Source organism: Mus caroli, chromosome 17 (assembly GCF_900094665.2).
Source record: "Mus caroli chromosome 17, CAROLI_EIJ_v1.1, whole genome shotgun sequence".
Lineage (NCBI taxonomy): Eukaryota > Metazoa > Chordata > Mammalia > Rodentia > Muridae > Mus > Mus caroli.
In genome coordinates, this window is record NC_034586.1 from 43557380 (window position 1) to 43580748 (window position 23369).

The following is a 23369-nucleotide window of genomic DNA, read 5'->3' on the forward strand; positions in this document are numbered from 1 at the left end:
AAAAAAAAAAAAAAAAAAAAAAAAAAAAAAAGAATATCAAATTCATTGTCATGGTCAGGATGACCTTGAGCCTCAGGCCTGTCCTACCACACCTGGTTCCTGCCGAGCTGGAGACTGAGTCCAGAGAGCTGTGCATGCTAAAGAAGCTCGCTGCCCACTGAACCTCATCTCAGCCCCTTTCCGTGCACACCTTTGATCATCTCTTGACAACTTACAATCCAGATACCGTGTAGTTATGGAAACAGCGGTTATACTGTGTTAGTAAGAGATGATGGGTCTGGGGGGATAGGGGGGCTTTTCTGAATACTTCCCCCTAGTGGTTAGTTGACTCCACAGGGGTGGATATTAACAAACTGACTGCATTTATAAAGTTCCTTAGATTACAAAGATAAGCTAGTTTCTTTTTGCATGTTTTGTGTGTAGTGTACATGTGTGCCTGCTTGTTCAAATGTGTAGAAATCTGACACTACAGTATTAACGCTCTCCACCTTGTCCTCTGGGGCAGGGTCTCACCGAGCTCACCAGTGTGGCACCCTGGCTCGCCAGCCTGCTTTGAGAGCTCTGCCTTCCAACAACTAGAATTACAGGTGGGCCACTGAGCCCCCCGACCCGTCTGCCCGCATTTGACCGGACTCTGGGGATCTGAACTCTGGCTGACCCAACTGTCCAGCCAGCAGCTGACCCACAGAAGGAACCGTCTCTACAGCCTGAGATAGGCACATTTTAAGTGCATTAAAGAATGTACTGAGGTATGTGACACTATCTTACAGTTTTATATTCAGCTCAGCTTCTCTAGGCCCTCTGTTTCAGAGAGCAGGGTGCCCTCCCTCACCTTTCTTGGTCTTACTCTTGTCTCATTGCCCACCATCTACACCACATAGGCAGTGACAGAACTGTAACAGTGAGTGAGGACCACGAGCATATGACACACATCTGCACTTGGCTGGTGTTGTTTTAGATGAGGGTCTATATGCAGTCTTGATGGTTCTGAAGCTTGTCATGTAGACCAGGAAGGCCTGGAACTCAGGACTTCTGTCTACCTCTGCCTCCAGAGTGATTATAAGGGTGTGCCATCACACTTGGCCAAAGGGTCTACTTGTAAAGAGAAGTGGACCTCTGAAGTAAAATAGCCATTTACAAAAAAAAAAAAAAAAAAAAAAAGAAAGAGGCTATCTGGAGAGCCAGCTATGGTGGCTACTGTCTGGAAAGCCAGGTTTGGTGGCTTCTGTTGTAATCCCAGGACTTGGGGCTAAGGCAGGACTGCCAATAGTTCAAGGGCAGCCTGGGCTGGATAGATTGTGAAAGGAAGAAAAAGGAAAGGAGGAGAAAGAGACCTAGAGAGCAGATGAGGCTCTAAACACGTCCCAGTGCCAAGGCGCTTTTTTTTCCTTTTATGTGTGATCTCACCTAGAGGAACCCTGGGCAGACTTCTGCAGTTTCTAAAGTCAAATGTTCACAGGTCTAGGGAGTCAGAATACAAACACCAGTAGGGATCAGCCTACTTCTAAGTACACTGACTGCACTTCTAGGAAATCTCAGAGTTTATAAAGGAAAACAATATGGTTTGCCTCCTTTATATTAAAAGCTAAAAGTAAGGCTGGGTGGTGGTAGTGGGTGGCTCATGCCTTTAATCCCAGCACAGACAAAGGCAGGCGGATTTCTAAGCCTGAGGCCAGTCAGGGCTACAACAGAGAAGCCCTGTTTCAAAAACAAAACTAAAACAAGCTAAAATAAGCTTCAAATCAAAATGACAAAACCCTGGTAGCAATCAAAGGCCTGCAACTCCAGTTCCAAAGGGTCTTTGACGCCCTCTTCTGGCCTCCGAGGGCACTGTATGCATGTGATGCACATACATAAATGCAGGCAAAACATCTAGACAGACACACAAAATAAAAATAAGATCTCAAAAAACAAAGCAAAACCACAAAAACAAAAACATACTTTTAGTCAGGCATAAGTGCAGTCCCAGCATTCAGGATGCTGAGGCAGGAGGACTTTTTTGAGCCCAGTCCTCTTGTATGAAATGAGTTCTAGGCCAACCAGAGCAACAGAGTAAGTCTTTGTCTCAAAACAAAACAGGACTGGGAATGCACATGTGAAAATCACTCCTGAGGCCCAGGCCTGCTCTCCAGCGAACACGGATAAACCGTCAGCTCAGGCCCAGAATGACACCTTGTCTCCAAATCACCTTACTGCTGGGAGCCCCCCCTCCTAGGAGCACTGGGGTAACCTGGTCCTGATGAGGATAGGAGTCTGCTTTGGCATGTGTCCAGGCTGGGATTGATTTGCTCCTTCCAATGTGGGACACACAGCTGTCAGGTTCATGGCCGCTCGTTTCACCATTGAACCGCCTCACCCCAGCGGCTTTGACTTTATTTTTTAAAAAGAACCAAAACAGCTGGGCAGTGGTGGTGCATGCCTTTAGCACTTGGGAGGCAGAGGCAAGCGGATGTCTGAGTTCGAGGCCAGCCCCGTCTACAGAGTGAGTTCCAGGACATCCAGGGCCACACAGAGAAACCCTGTCTCGACCCCCCCACCCCAAACAAAACAACCCCCAAAACTCTGTTGTCCACGCTCTCCTAAAGTGATCCTTACTTCAGCCTCGGACCCTGGGTCTTTTCAGTCAGCACCACAGGACAAGTGCCATCATGCCTGGTTAAGGTCAAACTTGTTAGTCCTCAGAAATGTCAGCTGCATACAGCTGTACTAGTTGTAAACAGTTTAGTATAAATGCCAAAATGTAAGAATTCAGGGACTCTTCCCCTTGGACCTTAGGTAGGTCACTGACTCTTTTCATAACACAGAAACTAGGGATGGAACTTGCGCAATAGGTTTTGAGACAGGATCTCACCATGTAGCCTAGTTTGGCCTAGAACCCAGTGTAGCTCACCCTGGCCTCAAATGTAGAGATCCTCTTGCTTCTGTCTCCCTGAGAGTTGGGATTAAAGGTGTGTGCCACCGTACCCAACAACTTTAACATGTATTGAAAAGCCATCAGGGTGTGAAGCAGGATAAAAGTATGACAAATAATATTTGTGAAATGTTTACATTCTAGCCAGGAACAAAGTTGAACTCCTGATGATTCAAGAAAGTTGGACTTGGCGGACCTGAAATAAGCCACTTTGAGAGGCAACACCTATCCTGACTTAAGAGCTCTGGTTCTGCTAATGCAGTGTCTGATGTGTTTGTAGCCAGTGAGCCAAAGAAGCCACAAGAACAGGAAGTGTTCAATTTACAACTTTATTAAGAAATTGATAATTAAACAAGTCACACCCTTTCAAGAGTGTCTAGGACTAAGGGAGCCCTTGGGACTTTCCTGAATGGAAGCACTGGAGGGAAGGGAGAGAGGACAGTAAAGACCCAGCGGCCCCTCCCAGCATCCCATCCCAAGGCATCCTTTGAGCATCTTTATTAACACTACTTGCTGGGAGAGCTCTGCTCATCCCACATACTGCTGCTTAGTGGCTGTTTCTCTTTCCCACTATTTCCATCCAACTAAGACACCTCCCAGGAATGCATCCTTTCTCCCTATATTCAGGCCTTCTTAACCTCCATCCCTAACAAATGACCCTGCATTTTTTTTTTTTTTTTTTGGTTTTTCGAGACAGGGTTTCTCTGTATAGCCCTGGCTGTCCTGGAACTCACTTTGTAGACCAGGCTGGCCTCGAACTCAGAAATCCGCCTGCCTCTGCCTCCCGAGTGCTGGGATTAAAGGCGTGCGCCACCACGCCCGGCATGACCCTGCATTTGTAATCGATTTTGAATGCCTTCCTTTTTTCTTTTCTTCTTTTTTTTTTAAAAAGATTTATTATTATATCTAAGTACACTGTAGCTGTCTTCAGATGCACCAGAAAAGGGCATCAGATCTCATTATGGATGGTTGTGAGCCATCATGTGGTTGCTGGGATTTGAACTCAGGACCTTTGGAACCGCTGAGCCATCTCTCCAACCCCCCTCCCCCTTTTTAAAAAGATTTATTATATGTAAGTACATTGTAGTTGTCTTCAGACACCCCAGAAGAGGGCATCAGATCTCATTACTGATGGTTTTGAGCCATCATGTGGTTGCTGGGATTTGAACTCAGGACCTTCAGAAGAGCAGTCGGTGCTCTTAACGGCTGAGCCAGCTCACCAGCCCCCCTTTTCCCTAATTTCCCCCTACTGTTACTCTGTAGCCAGTTCAAGGGACACGAACCTAACAAAAAATACTACCAGCTGCCTCAAAGAGGAACCAGCTGGTTAAGGGTTTTATACATTTCCACTGGCATCCTGTGGATACTTTCTTCCTCAACAGCTCTCCCTCTCCCCAGTGCCACTGTGCAAAGGTCAAAAAGTCAAACAGGGGCTGGGGAAACAGCACAGCAGTACAGAGCTCTTAGTGCATAGACTCAGGGCTCCAGGCAGCAGCCTGCAGGTGTCTTATGTCCCACTTGCCCTACAGCCCAAGATGACCAACAACTTCCTTCTGAAACCAGCCACCACCTGTTCTTCCTGCAAGTTGCTGGCCATGCGTGAGAGCACCACAGCCCGCCCTCCTTCACAGCCCGCCCTCCTTCCCCGCCTCCCGTGGTTTCACTCCCTCTAAGTCCTGCTCATCTTTTCTGCCTTCCCTCCACTCTCCTCCCACCCTGATAAGCCTTGTTCTTAGATCTGAAATTCTTTGTCCTTTCTCAAGAATCCTGCCCCTCTATCAGACTTGCTGTTTTCTTAATCTCTCTCTTGTGGGTAGATATTCTCAGCTCATGTGAAAATATATTTCTGAGTTGGAAAAATGGCTCAGGAGGTAAAGTGCTTGCTGCCTAAGCCTTGGGTTTGATCTCCAGAACCATGTTAAAGATGGAAGACTTGACAGACCTACACACACACATTCTCTCTCCACACCAAGTACTCAAAATGAGGCTGTAACCCCACTGCAGTATTTACTCCCCACTCTTTGAGCCCACTTTCACGAGCGGCCAGCCCTTCCACTCACACAGCAGAGAAGCTACTTGTCAGATGGGTGGGCATGGCGCCACTGCCTAACTTCTCAGCATTTCACTAGGCACACTACTGTGCTTGCACAGCTTGGTCCACTTCTGTGATCTCACAGGACTTGGGCTGCTCCCAGGACACACCTACCAGCCAGTGACTTCTAACAGCTCAATTTCGGTACCCAACAGGTGGTATATGAATCCTGTTACCATCCCTTGCCAGCTAGTCCTCTTCTGGTGGTCTCCAAATTCTAAGTGGCACCATCAGCCACTCAAAGCTTGGCCCATAAATGAGAAGGCATTCTTGATTCCTTCCGCTCTTGCAGGGCCAGACTATAGTGCAAACCTTTCTAATCCCTACCTTGTACACAGTGGTCTCATCGTCTATAAAGAACATGAGCACTTCTGCACTGGTAGTCCTAGGACTAGGAAACTGAGGCAGGAGGATCACATGAACACAAAACTTGAGACCAAACAAAAACCCTCCGCAGTGGATTGCTCGTTAGCAATGCTTGCAGCCCTGAGTTCAAATCCCCACCCTACTCCCTTAGACCTCTGACTCAACTCTGCATAGCTTCTCACTGCAATTAGGACAAATCTAAGAATTCCCTAAGTGGCCTAATCACAGCAGCTCCAGAGAAGCTCGGCAGCATCGCTCCCTTCCAGTCTGCTCTACACAGGAGGCTTGGCACAACAAACCCTGCTTCTGAGATGGCTAGCACAGCTCATGCAAGTCTCAGCTCATGTCTTCAGAGAAACTTCCTAGGCAGCAATTCATATGTAACCTTCAGCTTACAGGTCTTCTCCCACTGGCTGTGAATTCCATGAGTTCAGATGTCTTGTTTTAAATTCCACTCAACACTACTTTTAATGACTCTTTCCCTATAAACTAGACTATGTTAGAGAAACCACGGTTTTAAAAGCTTTTGGGCTTTGTGTCCGCATGCATGTGGAAACCTTTTAAGCTGCACAGCTATCCTGTCTACTTGGCTTGGCTGGACTTGAAGGCGGGCAGTTACTGGCCTATCTGATTTCTCTCTAGCTCTGTATCCTATCTTAATCTTTCCTCTTGAGTCACCTTGAATTCTAGGAATAAACAGGACTGATGACATAACAGGGATGTGGCAAGGGCCTCCAGCGGCAGTGGGCCTGCAGGGCTGGGGCTGCCCAGACCCGGGGTGAGGTGGCTGCTTGGAGCACAAGCAACTTGTTTCTTGGGAACCAGACTACACGGGAGCCGGAGCTCCTTCCTTCCACCCCCACCTCCTGCTTTCCTGGCCATTTTTCCTGTGTAACATCAAAACCCGCTGGGGATGGAACTCTGAGTATGTCAGCACCTGGAATAAGGGTTTGATAAGTCTCTTGACCTGTCCCTAGTCTCAATGAGACTACAATGTGTCAGCTTTTCACCCCTACTCCTCTTTTACTGGTGTACCCAGACCAGCGAGGAGGAGTCTGGCCTGTTGGTAGGGCCAGAGCCAGGGCTTTTGCCCTAAGTACTCCAGGAATAGGGCCACAGAGATGGCCAAGGGGAAAGGTGATCTGCTGTAAGCCCAACGACCCGAGTTTAATCCTCAGGACCCATGTGGTAGAAAGGAAATGTAATTTAAAAACACTCAGAAGCAAACTCAGTACTAAGATTTTAAAAATCTCAAGATATCTAAATTTTCTACAAAAAAAATGCTTTAAATGACTTTAATATATGGCAGGAAGAAAGGGAAAAATAATGAGCAGTCACTCAAACCAAAATAACATGGACCGTAAAACCAATGTTGCCCCCTCCCGCACACCAAGTTCTAGTCTAGATCTAAATCGGGCGTACTAGCTCTCCCGGAGGGCTCTCAAACAATGGACTCTCATTCCACCTTCTCCTTGATGAGGCCGGAATTTCAGTCCTGGAGGTGGAGTGCCACGCTAAAACTGACCACAGCTCATCTTGGTAAATAATGGAGATGGCAGATCTGTATTTTAAAACACCTCCCAGTTAATTCTGATGGTCAGATTTAGAAATCAAAAGTGTGGAACTTTGTGGGGGAATGCAATTTTTGCTGCTTAAAATGGCTACTAGTCTGAACTAGATTAATAAAAACAGTCTGTCAAGAGTAAGCCACAAGTATTTAAAGCACTAAACACTTTCTGGAAGTGCTCAATGCGTTGGCAGGATTTAGGCAGTCCCTAACATCCACTGCCTACCTACTGTATTCAGACACAAAGAGCACCACACAGTGACTTTTTCCCACTAGAAAATTAACTATTTCCATCTCCCAGTGCCTCCAGAGCTTCCCAGACCTTTCTCCTCTCCTGTAGCGTTTTAAGACCTCTACACACCTGCCCGGTATTTACCTATATAAGGAAACTTAGTTTTTACAAAATGAAAAGGTATGCCGGGCGGTGGTGGCGCATGCCTTTAATCCCAGTGCTTGGGAGGCAGAGGCAGGCGGATTTCTGAGAGTTCGAGGCCAGCCTGGTCTTCAAAGTGAGTTCCAGGACAGCCAGGGCTATACAGAGAAACCCTGCCTCGACCCCTCCCCCCCAAAAAAAAACCCCAACAAAATGAAAAAGTACACTTTGAAGCTTAACTGAGTTTCTTCAATCAGAGATTTAATTAAGATAGTCTAATTTTTGAAGTCCATTGAGGGCCCAAACTAGAAGTCACTTGCAACCGTCTCGTCCCTGCATTCTGGAGACCAGATCCAGGTCTGTTTGACAATACAACCAACTAACTACAACCGGCTTAAATGAATAGGTTGGGCCGGGCACGTTCCGGGAAGGCAGACCGACCCTGTCCTTAGCGTTGTCAGCTGGGACTCTAACCCCCAAGAATCAGGAAAACCAAGCAAGGGGGTCCCCAAAGTCCTGCCCTCGGCCGGGCCTGTAAGACCAAGCCGTCCAGCCCGAGATCAAAGAGGAAAACACCGGGGGATGCGGGGAGGGACGCCATCAACTAAGGAACCCGACCACATCCCACTATTTTCGGCCCGAGACAAACGACCGAAAGCAAACCGCCACCACCTCAGCCCCTTCAAGCCCCAACGCGGCGAGCCAGCCTTTTGGGTCTGGGGGTCTCCGCGGCCTCGGCTCCATCCTCGGGACTCCCCGGGCTCCCGGAGCCGCCCGGGCCGCGAGGGAAGATGGCGGCCGCCGAGCAACTGCGCCACCAGCCCTGGCTACAGGCCAGGCCGAGCGCCATCTTAGCGTCCTCCGGCCCGCCGCCCCCACCCCAAGAAGCCGCTTTCGGGGCGACTTGGGAAGGGGGGGCCCGCGAAGCCCTCTGGACCGGGATAAAAAAAGAAAAAAAAAACCAAAAAAACCCAAAACAAAAAAAAAATCAAGATTAAAAAAAAATCAAGACACAATAAAATGATCACTAAGTCACAAAAAGCGCTCCCCGCCAGCCAACGCCCTCCGTCCCCCGGCCCGCCGCCTGGCAGGGGCCTCGCCGGTGGCCTCCGCACCGGCGAGCCGAGCCTGCAGCGGAAACGCTCACTCGTCCCCGGCCTGGGCCGCGGATCCTCGGCAAGGCCTCGCGTCCGGCCCGGCAACGGCTACGACAGGCCGGGCCTGCGCCGCGGCCCAGGCCGGGGATGAGGCCTAGGGAGCCGGCGGGCCCCGCGGTGCCCAGGCCCCGGGCCTCCGCCGCGGCCTCTCCCCGGACGCGCCGGTGCGGCTGCGGGCAAGAGGGAACCGCCGAGGTGGAAACGTTAAGCGAGTACCCGGGCCTCCCCTCCCGTCTCCTCCGCCGACGCGGGCTCCATTTTTTTTTCCCCCTCCGAGAAGCACGGAAAGGCGGACTCCCCACCCGGGAGCCACGGAGGCAGCGAGCGGTCGGGAAAGGACCGAGGGGGCTGTGCGGATCGAGCGGCGAGGGGAGGAGATTGGGAGAAGCTGAGTTTTCTCGCCCGGCCGCCGTCACTCCAGGCCCTCCCTCGCCCCCTGCTCGCCGCCCCGCCGTCCTCCCCTCGCCGAGCCCCGCTCCCTCCTCCGCGGCTCCCCGGGCGGCTCCGGGGGGCGGAATACACACACACACACACACACACACACACACACTCGGCGCGCACACACACATACACACACACACTCGGCGCACACAACTAATTTGAAAGCGGCTCAATCAATGAGTCATTAAAAGGCTCCCCTCCCCTCCACCCCTCCCCAGCGCCAGCCGCCACGCTGCCACCTCCCCTCCTTTTTTTATCCCACACCCCCCCCTTCCCGGGCTCTCCCACTCCCCGCTCCAGAAATTTGCATCCGCGGATGGAGGGGGGGGGAGGAAGAAGAAGAAGGAAGGGGGGGAAAATAGGCAGGCGCCAGGCCCCCCACGCGGCCGCGGCGCCCCCCGGCCCCGGCCCGCCCGCGCCCCCGCCCGAGACACTGAACTTGGTCTTCCCAGGGCCCCGGCGGCGCCGGGAGAGGCATCCACACTCGATTCCCCTTTTCTCCGTGTCCATTAAACATCCACCCACCACCACCATCACCCACCCACAAACCCACCCCCCCCAAAAAAAAAAAAAAAACACAGCCTTAGCCAATAGCTCTCTGGGCTGAAACCTAATATCCTGGTTTTGGCAACTCGGTGTTTAATTTGCTCCTCTTTCTTTTCTGTCTGGCTGGAGATCTATCTCCAGCTCTCCTCCTCTCCTCTCCTCTCCCCCCACCCACTTCTCCTTCCCTCGCTTCTCCCCTCCCCGAAGGAAAAAAGAGGCAGAGGAAGGAGGTTGTGTGTTTTTTTTTCTCTCTCTCTCTCCTTGAAATTTTTATCACAAAATTATAATACACTCAAAGGGAAACTCACCGTCATGAAAAAGCAGTGCCTTGTCAACGGGGTTTCTGCGCCATCGCACCAGGGGCGGCGGCGGCGGCGGCGGCGGCGGCGGGCGCGGGGCGCGGGGCGCGGGCGCGGGAGCTCCAGGCCGAGCGGCGCCGGCCACACGCGCTCCGCTCTCTCTCTCGCTCACCCCCGCGCCGGGCGGCGGGCGCCCGCTCCCCGCGCCCGCCCGGCCTTCATGCTCTGCGCCCGGGCAAACGGCTCGCCTGCTCGTCTACCTCAAACTTCGGTCTTGCCTAGTTTAAAAAAAAAAAAAAAAGCAGAAAGATTAGGATTTCTTTAATTAAAATTAAAAAAAAAAATTTTTTTTCCCAAAAGAAAACCAAGCTCATAGACTGTTGATTTCTGTTTCTTTTGAGAAAAAAAAAATGTGCGTGTGTGTTGGGAAACTTTGAAATGTATTGGGGTCGATTCAAGAAACAGGTTTGTATCCACCCGCCTCTCCCCCCATCTACAAGATGTGAGCTGATTCTCCTTAGGGGGCCTGTACACACACACACACACACACACACACACACACACGTTTTAACTTAAATTGGAGGCGGGGAGGATAAACAAAAATTGATTTAGAAACTCCAAATAGAACCAACCACATAAGAAAAAAATTTTTTGCATATTTATTTAAAAACTAAAGCATCAGTCGATTTTAAGTTGGCAGATAACTGGGTTAGCCTTAAGTTTCTCATCTGCTCCTAAACTACAACATCCCTTTCCACTCTGAAATGCTGTGCAATCTTATCTGTGAAACAAACGTACCTTAAGATTAAAAAGGAAAAGAAAACTAGTGACTAAGGAGAGAAGCTAAGTACCCCCTTGGCCCTCGCTATTTAGACTGCTATCTTTACTGTTCATGTTTGTGGGGGTTGCATTAAATAACTTCCATTCTTTAAAAAAAAAATGAAGCTACAAAACCTTTTAGCACCATTTGGTCCAACCATAATTACCACCTGTTTTAAATTTCAAATTGTTGACACTTCTTAAACCACCTAGTAGTACCCGAAACGTAAGTATTCAGTATGAGAGTTCTTTGTAGCCTAACTACTAATGCCCACATGCCCACACAATATAGCAAGGAGTGGGATTAAAGAAATATCAGAAATAGGTAATAAGTTGTACAAGAATGTAATTCATGCTTAAAGATGCAGATTTAAGCCTTGCTTCCTCCCCCCCCCCATATTATTTGAAGTCAGTTGGTGAGGTTTTGTTGATAAACATATCTGGTGAGTTCTAAATAAAAGTATGGCCAGATTTAAATTCTTTACACTATTGTTTGGTTTGGATAGCCTTTGCTAGGAAGCAAAAGCCTCTGGGCAGAGGTGGAGATGCTGTCCAGTGAGAGGCGGGGGGGGCTAAAACATGCTTTACTGTGTGACTGTGTGACCGCAGTCCTGGGTTCAGCCCCAGAACACCCACAGGAGTCCTTTATGCACCTTGCTTACTTATATAAGCATAAAATTAAACAAGTTTGTCAAAGCTGCCATACTATGTTGCTACATCCAACTTCTTTCTCAAAAGCAAACCACCTCATGTTCCAGTAACTGGCGGGCTACATAATGTAGGCTTGGCATTTAGACTTGACTGAAAAATACATTCAGTTACGTTAGTGTTACATAGTATCTATCTTTGAGGGTCTTTCTTTTCTTAGAAGCCTTGTATGTATGTATTATGTATGTGCATGTATGTATGTAGTTAATTAATTTGCTTTGAATTCAGCCAATGCTTTCCTGGACCAGTAGTCATTGCATAAATTAGCATATTTCTTTTTTTTTTTTTTTTTTTGGTTTTTCGAGACAGGGTTTCTCTGTGTAGCCCTGGCTGTCCTGGCACTCACTTTGTAGACCAGGCTGGCCTCGAACTCAGAAATCCGCCTGCCTCTGCCTCCCGAGTGCTGGGATTAAAGGCGTGCGCCACCACGCCCGGCTAGCATATTTCTTTATACTTAATGGTTGGACCAACCAGTTTTCTAATTGGCTTGGGAAACTTTAAAACGTGTTTTAAAGTGCCTTTGGATTGGTGGGAATGTAATTAGAATGCCCTACTATCTGGAAGAAGGGCATTTCCAAAGGGCCCATGGAGTATGCACTGCAATCTGGGCATAGCGAGTTACAGCTGGTGCTCCAGGTTGCCAATGAAACATTAATGGATTTCAAGAAGATAGCTTTCCTCATTGGCCAAAATCCCAAGGAAACCAGAAGTCTCACTTTAAATCTGATCTACCGTTGCCCAGATCTGATCATTACACAATGTGTGTGTATATTACATGCAAACATTTTGCACCTTATAAATATGTATTGATTATATAGCTTTTGAGAACAAAATTAATTTTTAAGGAGATGTCCTAGGGCATTGCAGCCTCTTTAGTATAACAGTGATGTATGTTGAGTGGGTGCTCAGAGCTCAAGGTGCTCTGCTATTAACCCATCATCTGTCTGTCCCGAGAACTGGCCCTGGAATCTAAGGAATAATGAGCCTAAGGTTTAATGACCCTGATTTTGCAGACAGGCTCCCAGCGCTTCCAAGGATTTGTATGCAGTCACTAGTCTCCTAAGGGCTGATGGGAGAAGCCCCGGCTGGTGGATCCAGAACTTACCCCTCTCTCAGGCCTGACAGGTATCTTGGGAACATGTAGTCTTGCTGTGCCAATATCTTAGGAGAGGCACAGGCCGAGGGGCAACCCTTTAATTAGTCCAGACCTACCCAGAGATGACCAGTTGTCAAATCTAATTTTAAGTCTGGGGGGAGGGGTTTGCAAAATACTGGGACAGCAGTGGGACGGATATGCTTACATTTGTAGGCATGCCCTAATTCTGTGAAACAAAGGCACCTTCTTAGACTTCTCCTCATAGGACTAGAACAGCAGTTCAAACAGGGGACCCGTTTAAATTTGCTTGTAACATTTCAAACTCTGTTGTAAGAGTTTTGGAATCTAAGTTAAAATTAAGAAACTTTTTAAAAAGGAGATTTTTCCCCCCAAAGAGGACCATTCCTTTTCTTAAAAAATATTTTGTTTTATTTTTATGTACATGAGTTTAGTCTGCATGCATGTGTATACCACACGTGTGCCTCGAGCTCACGGAAGCCTCTGGGTCCTCTAAAACTGGAGTAACAGATGGCTGTAGGCCTCCATGAGGATGCTAGGAACCAAGGTCTTCTGCAAGAGCAGCCAGTGCTCTTACCCCCTAAGCCATCTCCCCAGTTTTGTTTTTGTTTTTTAAGACAGGGTAGACCAGGCTAGCCCTGAACTCACAGAGACTCGCCTGCCTCCTGGGTGCTGGGATTAAAGGCTTGGGCCACCACTGCCTGGCTCAATTCTTTAATCTTATAAAAGATTTTCTCATTATTTTATAAGGAACAACAAAGGGATTAATGCCTAAGCCAATATTCTCTTAAACTAATTCCTCTGAAAGTCTCTAGACCACCCACTTCCTGTCACCTGGACCATTCTTAAAATGGCTATACTATATGTAAATGAGCTTGACTGTACAATCAACAACTTAATCATATACAAGTATTCCTTTCTGTGTAAGAGACCTAGAAACAAGGAAAGTCAGACACAGGATTTTGGAAAAAAAACAAAAAACAAAAAAGAAAGATTTATCGTTTCTAAATGTTCTACAATGTGCTTGGACCTTCAAATAAAAAGGGCCCAAAGTGCACATAGCAGTTAGGGGTGAAAGTGGGGTGGAGACTATAGCTCAGCCCAGTACAGTTCCCCATCACTAGGAGAAGAAAGAAAGTGAACCGTTGCTTGGTTCACTTAGAAGAGATGCAGGCCAGAGAGATGGCTCAGCTGGTAGCTGCGCCATCTACTGAGTCTCGGAACCTAAATCAGATTTCTGGGGCCCACATAGTGGAAGGCAAAAGCCAGAAATGACTCTGACCTGCACACAAGTATCACGGCATGCTAACACACTCACTAACAAACAAATAAAACATAATTTTAAAAAGGAGATGCTGCAGTGGCGGTAAGTAGCGCTGTGCATATGTGCATGCCAGCCAGAGGTACCCACTGTGGGGGGAACAGGAGGGCTGTCAAGCGAGGTAGCGATGCGCAAGACACGTTCTGCATTCTGAGGCGGGAAGGTGGCTCAGTGGGCAAAGACGCTCGCCATCAAGCTTGAGGATGTGACCTCCCATAGTGGAGGGAGAGAGCCGACTTCCCACAGGCTGTCCTGTGGCCTTCACAAGGGTTCATGGCATGTATGTGCCCAATATACACACATGCACACACAGAAACACTAACAGAATGCACTAAAACAAAACTATTTTAATCCTCACTGTCCATCATCAAGATTCTTATCCCTCTTTATATCTTTGCTTCTACCCATTCTAGAGCTGGTGGCACCGGGCACGCCATATCCCCCGTCGGAGCCTCAACCCCCTCATCCATAAAATGAGGATAATTATAGTATTCACCTCTGAGAGTTATTTTAAGGCGTCAGGAACTAGTACACGGAGGATGTCTTAGCAGGGCACTGAGAACCCGATGAGCCTGTGGACTCTTCCTGTGTGAGCAGCCAGTGGCAGCCTTCTGTTGCAGGCCCCACCAGGATTTGAGGGTACTGTATTTGTTTGAAACAGGATCTCACTGCGTATCCCTTGCTGTCCCCAGACCCTCTATGAAGACATGGCTGAACTCTTTTTTTGAGACAGGGTTTTTCTGTATAGCCCTGGCTGTCCTGGAACTCACTTTGTAGACCAGGCTGGCCTCGAACTCAGAAATCCACCTGCCTCTGCCTCCTGAGTGCTGGGATTAAAGGCGTACGCCACCACCACCCGGCTTAGCCTGCCTTTTTTTTTTTTAATATTTATTTATTTATTTATTTATTTATTATATGTAAGTACACTGTAGCTGTCTTCAGACACCCCAGAAGAGGGCATCGGATCTCATTACAGATGGTTGTGAGCCATCATGTGGTTGCTGGGATTTGAACTCACGACCTTCAGAAGGGCAGTCGGCGCTCTTAACGGCTGAGCCATCTCTCCAGCCCTAGCCTGCCTTTTAAATGTCTCTCGGTTTCCTGTTCGTAAAAAGGAGGCAAGCAATACACGTATCTGCGGTTGGTGTGTGAGCTAAAGGACACTGGTGACAGAAAACCCTTGCCTGGTGCCTGGTAAACAGTAGACATTCAATAATAGTTGCCGCTATTCTTGTGACTGCTACTGCTACAAGTAATGTGAATCTGGACAGACAGCTCAGCAGTTAAGAGAGTTTGTTGCTCTTAGGACCAGAGTTTGACTCTAGTACCCACCTTAGGTGGCTTACAACCACCTGTAATTGAAATCCTAGGAGAGCTGGTGCCCTCTTCTGGTCTCCACAGACACCCACACAGAAATACACATTCACAAACACACAAAGAAAATTAAAATAAATTTAAAAAATGGGGGGAGCAGCTGAGCGTAGTGGTACGGGGTCTTTAATCCTAGTACTCAGGAGGCAGAGGCAGGTGGATCTCTTTGAATTCAAGGCTAGCCTGATCTACACAGAGAGTTCCAAGCCGGCCAGGGGTCTGCATAGTAACATGGCCCCAAGTTTGGATGTGCACACCTGTTATTCCAGTGCCCCAGGGGGCTGAGTGAGGCAAGAGGCTTACAAGTTGGTGGCCAACAGTAATACAGCAATACAGTGAGACCTTATTTCAATGAATTAATAAGTGACTGGATAATTAAATGAATGAAAAAGACAACTATATAGGGGAAGTCTTGTGGTGTGCCTAAATGACAGGTTACCCACTCAGCAAGCTGGAGGTCCAGGGTCTAATTCCCAGACCTCTCCTTCCCCCCTAAAAAAAAGTCTGAAATTGGCTTCAAAGTGATAGGTAGCAACGTATTGGAATGCTGCCGGTATTCTCACTATCGAGTCTACGCTGTTACTTGGTTTGAGGAGTGACTACGAACACGCTAGGACACCTCTCTAGATGCCAATGCTATTAAAGTCAGGACATGGTTTTCAAGCTGGTCATTTTCCTTGACAGGCTTTTTAAAAAAAACTCTGAAGTCCTAACAAGCTTCTAGTCCCAAGACAAGGAGTTGATACAACACATCAGAGATGTTTGTTTTCAAAGGCAGCCAGCACTCCCACTGGCCGCCAGTCTCACACACCCAGCCTGTTTCCCCACAGAGAACATGAGGGGGAGGACAGCCACTGGGTTAGGAGGTATCACTCTAGCGGGAAGACAGCTAGGGGGCTAGGCTGGGACACCTCCCTGTGCTCAGGGCCCCCAGTGCCCTACCTATCTTATGCACCCAAAAGGACGGGGGATGGTGCACGGTGTGGGTGTGTAAGAAGTCAGTCACGTGATCACTCAAGCAGTAGACTGGTATTTTGAAGCAGGGGGGAGAAAAATCAGTCTCAGCCAGGCTTGGTGGTGCACAGGTGAAATCCTTGCTCTAGGGAGATTAGGAGCAAGAGGCAAAAAAGCCATATAGTGAGGTCAGCTATCTGGTGAGTTCTAGGACAGCCTGGGCTACACAGGAAGTCAAATCTCCCAAGGGAGGTCCATGCCAAGGGCCTTGCTCCATCATTGCACCCTCCTGAGAATGAACTTAGTAAATGCTGCTGCTGATGAGTATGGGAGCGCTCCTGCAATCCTAGAGGCAGAGGCAGGAGGGCTGCTGCAAGCCTGAGACAAGCCAGGGCCCACTGCAAGACCCTTAACTCAAAAACTAAAACAAGGGGCTGGAGAGACGGCTCAGAGGCCATACTCAGAATCAATATGGCAGCTCACCACTGCCCTGAACTCTAGCTCTGGAGGACCTGACACCCTACCCTCCTCTGGCCTCCACAGACACTGGGCACACGTCTGCTATACAGACATAGAAAATGGAAAAACAAAACCAAAAAACAATACAGTACTACGCTAGCCAGGCATGGTAGCGTACACCTTTCAGCTCAGCACTTGGGTGTCTAAGGCAGGAGGATCCTGGACCAGCCTGGTCTACTTAGCAAATTCCAGGCCAGCCAGGGCTACATAGTGAAACCCTCTCTCAAAACAGAACAAATAAGAAAACACAAACAATACAGAACTGAAACATCTGAAGAAGGGGTCAATCTAATGATCACTTATTAGAGAGAGAGAGAGAGAGAGAGAGAGAGAGAGGAAAAGAGGGGGAGGGGGAGGGAAAGAGGAGGAGGGGGAGGGAGGGAGAGGGAAGGGGGGGAGAAGAAGAGGGGGAGAAGGTATTAAGCAGGCCTCTAAGATGTATTCTCAACACTCAGTGAAGAACACAAACGAAGGCTGGGAGGTGGCTCAGTCAGTAAAGACCTCCCATGCACAAGCATGAGGACCCGGGTTCGAGCCCCAGGACCCATGTTAAAAAGCCAGGTGCTGATGGCATGAGCTTGTAGCCCCAGTGCTAGGGAGGCAGACACAGAGGTCAGCTAGGCCGGCTTATTTGATGAGTTCCAGGCCAGGAGAGAGGCTGTCTCCAAAACAAGGTTGGTCACCTCTGACAAATGACACCCCAGGTTGTCTCCTGGCCTCCACAGGCATGTGCATACAGGTGTGCACACACATGCGCGCACGCGCACACACACACGCACATGAAGTAAAAAAGAGAGAAACCTGGGAATCCATCCCATAAATAACCACCAAACCCAGACACTATTGCAGATGCCAACAAGAGCCTGATGACAGGAGCCTGATATTGCTGTCTCCTGCGAGGCTCTGCCAGTGCCTGGCAAATATAGAAGTGGATGCTCACAGGCATCCATTAGACAGAGCATCCATTAGACAGGGTCCCCAATGAAGGAGTAGAGGAAGTACCCAAGTTGCTGAAGGGGTTTGCAGTCCCATAAGAGGAACAACAATATGAACTAATCAGTACCTCCAGAGCTCCCTGGGACTAAACCTACAATCAAAGAAAACACATGGTGGGGCTCACTGCTCCAGCTGTGAGGATGGCCTAGTCGGTCATCAATGGGAGGAGAGGCCCTTGGTCCTGTGAAGGTTCTATGCCCCAGTATAAGGGAACGCCAGGGTCAGGAAGCAGGAGTGGGTGGGTTGGGGAGGGGCGGGGGGATATGGGATTTTCAGAGGGGAAACTAGGAAAGGGGATAACATTTGAAATGCAAATAAAGAAAATATCTAATTTTTAAAGAGAGAGAGAAAGAAAGGAGAAGGGACAGTGCAGGACTAACATCCAGGGCCACATGGCAAAAAGCTGCACAGTTACTGGAACAGTGAGGAGTTACCGAGGTGTCAATGGAGGACACCGTGGGCAAAGGTACGTACACTCTCAACCATGTTTGAACGCACGTCACTCGGGATGAATCACAGCAGCCAAATACCAGTTGGGTACATGTGTCAGCTCCTTGTGAGTCATATCTAACACAACCAGGACATTGTTCAGAAACTGACAGTCAGAGCAGAGGGCACGGGTGCTTGGGAGGAACGGCTCACGAGGGCCTGGCATCCGAGGCCTTAGGAGTCCATCTTACCCACTGAAAGCAGGGCACATGGAGAGGCACGTGACCATTTCTTCTAACCCTTCTAGTCTCCACATTTGTGACTCACACCTTTCCCCTCAGCCACGCCCTGGACACTGTAGTTATTCTTCTTCATTCTTTCCTTCAAAGCACAGAACCCACCCACAAGCCTCCCCTAAAAGCCAGGCCTTCTTCTCCACAGACATCAGGCTTCATCTCTTGCTTGCCCCCACCCAACACCCCACCCCCGGGCAATCTCCTACCTAGATTTAGAGGCACCTCTCTAAATCTCAAAGTGGAAAGTGTCCCATCTCCATCTGCACCTCACTGACTGGAGAGTTGCTCTAACAACACAAGCCCACCCCAGTGGGTTAACAGCTCAGAACAGGTACATGCTAGTGCCTCAACCCCTGGCACTCCGTAATGAATTAAGACACATATTCCTAAACCTAAGGCCAGGGGCTTAGGCTCTTGCCTGTAACCTCATCTTTAACTATCTGGAAAGCCTTGGGTCAGCCTGGGCTATGTCAGAGCACTTGCTGGCGTAGGGGACCAGAGCTCAGTTCCAGCTCCAGGGGATCTGACACCTCTAACCTCCTCCTCACCTGCACTCGCTTGCATATATACCCACGTAGAGACACACAGGCCTACACATAATTAAAAATAATAAAAATAGGGGCTGGTGAGATGGCTCAGTGGGTAAGAGCACCCGACTGCTCTTCCGTAGGTCCAGAGTTCAAATCCCAGCAACCACATGGTGGCTCACAAACCATCCGTAACGAGATCTGACTCCCTCTTCTGGAGTGTCTGAAGACAGCTACAGTGTACTTACATATAATCAATAAATAAATCTTTAAAAAAATAATAATAAAAATAAAAATTGAAAACCGGGCCGTGGGCATGGCTCACTTAGTAGAGTTCTTGCCTAGCATGTACAATCCCTAGCTCTCCCTCCACTGAGCATGGCGGCTCAGCTCTGCCATCGTAGCATTCTGGGAGGCGGAGCCAAGAGGAACAGGAGTTCAAGATCATCCTTAACAACACAGTGCAGTTCGGGCTAGCCTGGGCTACATGAGACTGTATCAAAATAGTGACAGGAAAAAAAAACTCAAAACAAAGAACAAACGACAGTAAAAAAAAAAACAGATTGCCTTGCAGGAATCCATAGTTGGAGGACATTCCTGGGAAGGACCAAGGTTTGAATCATACTTTCTTATTTTACTTGAGTATTACAGATCGAATTCACTCATGAAGGCTAAACAGATTATCTACCACTGAGCTAGCGACATCCCCAGCCCAGGTACCAACTGTTCATTGTCTTTTCCAGCTTCCCTGGATACAGTCATCATCATCAACAATTACATTTTATCTATTTTGTGTTTTGCAGGGGACATGCGTGTGGAGGAGGTCAGAGGACAACCTTTGGAAATCAGTTCTCCACTACAACCAGGACACCCAGGGCTCAAACCCAGGTCCTCAGGCTTGGGAGCAGGTACCTCTCCCTGCAGAGCAACCCCCTCAGCACGCTCTCCTATGTCCCACAGCGACCTCATCTAGCTTTCAAACACCTCTGACTGAGCCTCTCTGTCTCAAGACCTATATTTCACACCAGAACACAACAGAAAGGAAGATTTTTTTTCTAAAAAAAAGTCTCCAAGATTATTGAAAGAATATCTGAGCAGGGCAGTGGTGGCACACACCTTTAATCCCAGCACCTGGGAGACAGATTTCTGAGTTCGAGCAAGACCAGCCTGGTCTACAGAGTGAGTTCCAGGACAGCCAGGGCTACAAAGGGAAACCCTGTCTTGAATCTCGAAAAAAAACAAAAAACAAAAACAAAAAGACCCCAAAAAACAAAAGAAAACAAAAAACAAACAAACAAAAAAGAGGAAAGAAAGAAAGAAAGAAAGAAAGAAAGAAAGAAAGAAAGAAAGAAAGAAAGAAAGAAAGAAGGAATCTGACCCAGATGTGGTGAGACACACCCTTAATTCCCTTTCATTCCCACATTCGGGAGGAAGACTAGTCAGGCCTTCGGCGTCACCCACAGCAACAATGAGTTTCAGAAGAGAACTGGACACAGTTCATTCTGTGGTGTCTCATTTTTACAGAGCCTGTTAGATGCGGGTCAAAGAGTTCACAAGCCACTGACAGCGGTGACTCTCATTTGGGAAACATTGCTGGAGATTAGTAACTGAGGCTCAGGCGGGGCAGAATCCCAGTACTAGGTTAGGAAAGAACGGCATTCCAGGCTAATCTCAGATACAACCTGGGCTACGAGAGATTTTATCTCAAGCAAAAACATCCCCAGGCAAGCCAGGGGTGGTGGCACACGCCTTTAACCCCAGCACTCTGAGGCAGAGACAGGCGGATCTCTGAATGTGAGTACAGCCTGGTCTACAAAGCAAGTTCCAGAACAGCCAGGGCTACACAGAGAAACCCTGTCTTGAAAAACAAAACAAACAACAACAAAACAAAGAAACACAAAGATGAAAATCAGCAAACAACTTTCTGCACACATTACGGCCTATGGCAGTAATCTGCTACACCTGTCCTCACAGCTCCCCAGGACCTGCCTGGCCCACAACCAAGTGTGCACAGCCCCTGGCCCTTACACACTAGATAACAACTAACAAAGAGAGACTCTGCAGGAGGATTCTTTAACTGTTTCTACTTGTATGACGTGTGTGTGTGTGTGTGTGTGTGTGTATGTGTGTGTGTGTATGAGTTCATTTTTTTGTTACAGTTCAAAGCATATATAGAGAATTCCCCAATTGTTTGGGAATTATGTTAGTTTTAACCCCAAAGTTAACAGCAGGTTAATTAATTAATTAGTTAAATAATTAAATGTATATGAATACACTGCAGCTGTCCTCAGACACTCCAGAAGAGGGCATCAGATCTCATTACAGATGGTTGTGAGCCACCATGTGGTTGCTGGAAACTGAACTCAGGACCTCTGGAAGGCCAGTCAGTGCTCTTAACCACTGAGCCATCTCTCTGACCCCAAATAGCATTTTTTTTTTAATTATTGATTTGTATGCGTACAGGTGTTTGGGTTTTTTAGTTCGTTTGGTTGGTTGGTTGATTTGGTTTTTTTCAAGACAGGGTTTCTCTGTGTAGCCCTGGATGTCCTGGAACTCACTCTGTAGACCAGGCTGACCTCGAACTCAGAAATTCNCCTGCCTCTGGCACCCAGCCGTACGGGTGTTTTTTTCTGTATGTTACTGCACAGTGTGCACGCCTGCTGTCTGTGGAGGCCAGAAGAGGAAGTTGGACATGGTAGGGTTGGAGTTACAGACATCGTGAGCTGCCGCGTACTGATGGGAACTGAACCTGGGACCTCTGCAGGGGCAGCACTGAGCCATCTCTCTAGCCAGTTAAGCACAGTTTCACCAAGGTGTAAATTCTCCCCCTAAAGAGTAAAACCACACACAAAACCAACCAGAAAGCATCTTCTCAGGTTGCTAGCTTGCCAAGATGTCACAAATGTGGGCAGACAAACCTTTCGCTAAAATACTTAGAAGCAACATTCACAAACCTCAAACCTCCTTCCTGCCACTTCAGAAAGGAACCCCCCTGGGTGGGTGCAGCCAAGGCCTCTCTAATGTGGCGGCAAAAGATCTACTGTCACTATGCTGTCCCCATCACCACAAACAAATTAGAAAAAATGGGGAAAGGAAAGAAGAAACAAGAGCAATCCATATGCACGGCAGCAGTGAAGTTTGCTCTGGGTACCTGGGATGGATGCATGCATGCATGGATGCATGGATGGACAGAGATGGATGGATGGATGGATGAATGGCTGGCTGGCTGGCTGGGTAGGTGGGCAGGTGGATGGATGGATGGTTGGGTAGATGGGTAGATGTGTGGGTAGATAGATGGATGGATGGATGGGTGGGTAAGTAGGTGGGTGGATGGATGGATGGGTGGGTGGGTAGATGTGTGAGTAGATGGATGGATGGGTGGGTGGGTAGATGTGTGGATAGATGTGTGGGTGGTGGATGGGTGTGGCCTCAGGGAGGGAGGGAAGCCATTTCTGTGGCAAGCAGCTCCACAGACAGGAAGCTTGCCTGCTGACATCCCCAGCCCTGAACACCACTCATGTTCAATATTGTCATGTGTCATGTTGATCTGCTCAATGTCCTCTGTCCTTAGAAGTGTTCTGAGATTAAAAACAACAGAGCAACAATATATGGGACTTGGGGGAGGCAAGGGAGTCACCCAGTGTGATGCTCTGGGCATAGGGGTAGAGAGAAGGCATTCTGTGCAGACAGGCAGGTAGAGGGAAAAGTTTAAAGCTGTGCTTTCCCCTGGCCCCCAGCACCCTCTTTTTGAACAGGGTTTCTCTGCATAGCACTGGATATCCTGAAACTTGCTCTGTAGACCAGGCTGAAATTTTCATTTATTTATTTATTGTTTGTTTGTTTGTTTTCCAGACAGGGTTTCTCTGTATAGCCCTGGCTGTCCTGGAACTCACTTTGTAAACCAGTCTGGCCTCGAACTCAGAAATCCACCTGCCTCTGTCTCCCAAATGCTGGGATTAAAGGTGTGTGCCACCACGCCCAGCTCATTTATTTATTTTTAAAGATTTGTTTGTTTATGCATATGAGTGAGTGCTCTATCTGCATGTATGCCTGCATGACAGAAGGTGTCAGATCCCATTACAGATGGTTGTGAGCCACCTTGTGGTTGCCGGGAATTGAACTCAGAACCTCTGGAAGAGTAGTCAGTGCTCTTAATCGCTGAGCCATCTCTCCAGCCCGAAAATTTTGTTTGTTTTACATGTATGACTATTTTGACAGCATGCATGTATATGCACCATGTTCCCGCCTTGACCCCTCAGAGGTCAGAAGAGGAGTCTGGACTGTTGCGGCCTGCCCGCAGTACGCAACACGAACGGTTCAACTGAGAATGGCAGTTTGAGCTGCAAAGAGAGGAAGCTAGACGGGGCAGGAGAAAGAATGGGGCCAAGACGATTCCATGTTCAAGGCCCACCTTTACTAATTCCAACATTCAGTTATAAAGGAAGGGGGAGGGATCCCAATTTCCCGCCAAGTAACTCGGGGGTCCAGTAGCAGGACGAACACGTGTGTGCCTCCAAGCAGCAAAGCCAACAGGGTCCAGCAGTAGGCGTGGCAGAACGAATG

General features: G+C 48.4%; 1 protein-coding gene across 1 annotated transcript in view; it reads right to left on the bottom strand.

Moving 5' to 3' along the window:
• Positions 1-9830, bottom strand: part of Bicral (BRD4 interacting chromatin remodeling complex associated protein like) — a 60211-nt gene extending 50381 nt beyond the window's left edge. Inside the window, exon 1 of the mRNA XM_021186300.2 lies at positions 9762-9830. The gene's annotated coding sequence lies outside the window, so the exon portion shown is untranslated. The remainder of the gene's footprint in view (positions 1-9761) is intronic.
• Between the last annotated feature and the right edge of the window lie 13539 nt (positions 9831-23369).